Source organism: Moschus berezovskii, chromosome 9 (genome assembly GCF_049115385.1).
Source record: "Moschus berezovskii isolate FMDL1 chromosome 9, NW_MosBer_1.0, whole genome shotgun sequence".
Taxonomy (NCBI): Eukaryota; Metazoa; Chordata; class Mammalia; order Artiodactyla; family Moschidae; genus Moschus; species Moschus berezovskii.
The window spans coordinates 111,361,350-111,365,889 of record NC_142468.1 but is presented as its reverse complement, the minus strand read 5'-3'; the positions used below and the strand labels follow the sequence as shown (position 1 = coordinate 111,365,889).

The 4,540-nt window shown below is 47.6% G+C and overlaps 1 pseudogene; it reads right to left on the bottom strand.

Annotated features, from left to right (window-relative positions):
• Nucleotides 1-339: 339 nt before the first annotated feature.
• Nucleotides 340-2,391, bottom strand: LOC129563420 (PWWP domain-containing DNA repair factor 3B-like; annotated as a pseudogene).
• Between the last annotated feature and the right edge of the window lie 2,149 nt (nucleotides 2,392-4,540).

The following is a 4,540-nucleotide window of genomic DNA, read 5'->3' as shown; positions in this document are numbered from 1 at the left end:
AGTGGGTTGCCATTTCCTTCTCCAATGTGTGAAAGTGAAAAGTGAAAGTGAAGTCGCTCAGTCATGTCCGACCCTTAGCGACCCCACGGACTGCAGCCTACCAGGCTCCTCCATCCATGGGATTTTCTAGGCAAGAGTACTGGAGTGGCTTGTCATTGCCTTCTCCGTGTGTGAGGGTAGTCAGAAGAAAAAACTGATGATGACTCTGCCACTCACAGGTGCTGGAGTTGGATCCAGAGTGAATTCACGTGTGTTCCTGAGACTTCGGATTTTCAGAAGGTGTTTTTCATGCCATGTGGAGTGGGAGGATCATGCAGTTCATATAGACAGGAATTGTTGCTAATACTGTGGCTGAGAAGTCTCCCCGATGCCCTGTTGGCACAGGGGGAGAGTTTAGCCTTGTACCTCTCAGCTGATAACTTTCTTACTTTCTTCAGGATTTTCTTATCAAACAATTCTTTTTCCCAGTAATTCACAGGCGGCCCTTGCTGCCTTTGCTTCTGCCTCCTTGTAGTCCAATCCATCCAGTGCAGTAATTGAACAAATGATTGCTTCTGGCAGGAGAACTTCCAGAAGGAAGCTCACTAGGTCATCTCTCATCAGAGCCAGAGCTTTCTTGTCGATGTGTTTGTAGATTTCTCATAAGTGGGTTACCACCACATCCACCTGATCATCTTCCAGGTATGTTTCAATGCAGATCACATACCTCTGTGAATTCAGAAATGATTCAAGTCACCTGGATTCTTTCCTGCCTTTGACGATATCCAGAAGATGTGGGTCAGCCCCCTTTCTTTTCACGATGAAGTCCACCAGCTTCTGGCTGGCTCGGTCCCGAGCAGCCCTCATCCGGTCAGGGAGGTTTCTCTTTCAGTGCCTCTTTGCAGCTACAGAGGTCTCCTCTTCAGAATCTTCCAGGTCAGAATAATTCACCTTGGGGAAATCCGTCTGCAGATCTCCTTCTTGGGTGGCTGTCCTCATGGGGTAAGTGATGTCAGCAGCATAATTGTCCAGGAAAGAGCCCACAAAAGACCCACAAACGAGCCCTTCTCTGTAGTTGGAAATCAGTGAGAAACACCAGTTCACACTTTCCCCACATACTTTGTTGGCTCCCTTCATTAGATTTTCTTTGCCATTATAATCCAGATGCTTCAACCTTTGAAGAGGAACTTGAATACTGCTCTTCTTACAGTGCATGTTGGGCTCCATCAAAAGCACCCTTGCAGTCTGCTCAGATGGGCTGACACTCTTGACCATGGCTGGCCAAAATGGGTGATTCTGAAACTTAAACCAGACCAGCATTCCTCTCGCAATGGGACACAGCTCCTCTGGGAACGCCACGCTTGTTGGCTGTCGGGCTTCCTTGCCCCTACATTTGTTGATGGCACTGGTGTGCTTAATAGCCTTTGAGCCAGCTGAGGGTTGAGATTCTTGCCACTCTTCCTCACACCCTGGGGCCTGCAGCTTCCTTTTTCTGTATGCTAGGCAGAGTGAATAATGCAGGCTCAGGATAGGGGCACTGGAGGATGCCGCTGCCCCTTCCAAACCTGAGTTGCAGGTGCCCTCTCCAGGGTCAACATTCCCTGAGGAGGTAGCACATTCAGGGAACACATCCAGGGACTTTGGGCAGGTGTTGTATGCCCCCTTTTCGAGAGATTTGGGCACAATGAGGATGAAACCTGGTGTAAGTGATGGTAGCACATATCCACTTCTAACATCTACACCCACCTCCTTCACTGTACAGGGCAAGGACATAACTGTTGAGGTGTCTCCCTTTTCCTTGCCCTCTTTCTCATGGTCATCTTCTGAAAGTGATGAGAAGTTTGGGTGCACCCCAAAGCTCTGATATGACTGTTTGCATTTCACTTGGGATCGGGGCAATGGGTGTGCATACCTGCGACTTGTCACAATATGGGCCATCCTCCCTCTCTGAAGGTACTACGGATGATTTGGAGCTTTTTCTTTTCCTCACACTCCTCCATAGGCCCAATTGGGCTCCCAACACCTTCTACGATGTTGCTTTTGCAGTTTCCTTGGAGACAACATCTTGGACTCTGGATCACCCGTGACTCTTGCTGGAGTGTAATTTCCATTCTTATTCAGAAGATCCCAGGCCATTGTAATAGTGCATATGTAGACCATTTCTTCTTCTTCTGGGCCACTGGGCTCTGGCTGGGCTGCTAGTGAGGCAGTGAGGGATTCAATCATGGACTCATTTAGGGTCTTTATGTTTATGCTTTTCACTCTGATTTTTTCATCTACTGAGAGTATCTGAACTTCCAGAGAAAGGGCCCTTTTTCTCTTCTGTTGTGGTGAGACGCTGGGTCTGGACAAGATCTTGGCTGGCCAAAAGCAACCTTTCCAAATACATAGAACATACTTAGCATCCATCATGATTCAACTCGGGCACCAAGGATTAGTTAGCCGAGGTTGAGGGGTCTGGTCATCAAACCCACAGCTACAGCAGGTCTCCGTTAAGCAGTGTGTTTGCCCACACCCTTTGCCTAGGACTACAAAGTGTCTACAGCTTATGCAGCCTCTGTTTTTCTGCCTGAATCTTCGAAAGATGCCCAAGGTTGTGTATTCAATGGCCAATAATGGAGAATATTGGACTATGAAAAGGAAGAAAAGAGTCAGGACGGGTTGCCTTTTGTGAAAGTGGAAGTCTTGGCCAAATAGACTTGATGAGAGATAAAGTAAGGAAGTATTAAGGCTGTGTATCCATGCACCTTGGAGAAGGCAATGGCAAGCCACTCCAGTACTCTTGCCTAGAAAATCGCATGGATGGAGGAGCCTGGTTGGCTGTAGTCTGTGGGGTCACTAAGGGTCGGACACGACTGAGCGACTTCACTTTCACTCTTCACTTTCACACATTGGAGAAGGAAATGGCAACCCACTCCAGTGTTCTTGCCTGGAGAATCCCAGGGATGGGGGAGCCTGGTGGGCTTCCGTCTATGGGGTCGCACAGAGTCAAACACGACTGAAGTGACTTAGCAGCAGCATCCATGCACCTAAGGGTTATATACATGGCAGATACGTGGGGAGAAAAATACCAAAGGTACCGGAGGAGTTTTATAAGCCCTCCAAACCCAACACTTTGCCGTATTTGTTACTGTGTCTGTATTAGTCACTCAGTGCTTTCCGACTCTTTGCAACCACAAAGACTGTAGCCCACCAGGCTCTTCTGTCCATGGAATTCTCCAGGCAAGATTACTAGAATGGGTTGCCATTCCCATCTCCAGGGAATCTTCCTGACCCAGGGATAGAATCTTTGTTTCCTGCACTGCAGGCAGATTCTTTGCCACCTGAGCTACCAGGAAAGCCCTACTGTGCATGAAAGGGCAATTGTGTGGGGAGGTGGGCATCTCATGACTGGGACCTTGCTTGTGTCACTGGACATCCTTTGTCTTGTGTACTCCCTGGGGCCCATGCCAGGAGAAAGCTTCACTTTTTCTTTCCTAGAGAGCCAGTGCCCCCACTGCCTGTGCACCCAGGGGAGCCAAAGGTGATCACCAGCATACAGATATACTGGGTGTCAGCTATTGCTATGTTAAAGAGCATGGGCTTGGAATTCAGAGGTGTATAGAGAACTGATTGCAGATGAAATGTTTAGGGAAAGGGGAAAGATTACCCTGGGCATGCAGATTATGGCAGGTGTGATTCTGGAACTGGATCTGTGGATTCCCAGACTCAAACTGCCCATCTGGCAGACCCTTCACCCTGCTTGGTGTTTCTGAAGTGCAGAGTGTTCTCTCAAGGGTCAAACAGCATCAACTGTACAGATCTAGGACACAAGCACCTCCAAAGTGGATCTAGAAAATGCAAAAACAGATAGGAAATTAAGCCACTGAACCAGGGATTGGTTCGTTATGCTCCCTTCCCCAAGTCTGAAATGCATGCCACTGTGAAACAGAAATGTTAGTTAAATCTCACTTATAATGTCGGAGTCACGTTTATTTCTCCCTTCTGTTGCATTTTGAAATGCTTCCATGGTAACCTACTGACTTTCTGCTACTCCCTCCTATCTCAGAGGAGTGGGGACAACCAGCTCCATGAGAGTCTTCATCTTCCCTGAACACATAGGCTTAGTAGGAGCAGCCACAAAAGACCTGGAACCACCAAAGCAACATTGAGAAAGAAGGGTTGAACTAGGAAAGAAACCTGGAGAAAGGAGCCTCAGAAATCAGGCTACCTGATTTCAGACAACACTACAAAGCTATGGTCATCACCAGGTATGGTACTCTCACAAAAACACACACACAAACCAGTGGAATGGAAAACAAAGCCTTGAACAGATAACCTTATTAGTTCATCTGCCCTGCTTTAGTAGTTTATCTGCCCTAAACACATATTTAGTAGGAGAAGCCACAAAAGACCCTGAATTGCCAGAGCAACTTTGAGAAAGAAGGGTTGAGTCACCAAAGCAACCTTCAGAAAAAAGCCTCAGTAATCAGGCCCCCTGATTTCAGACAACACTACAAAGCTACAGTCATCAAGCAGGTATAGTACTGGCATGAAAACACACACACAGACCAGTGGAACA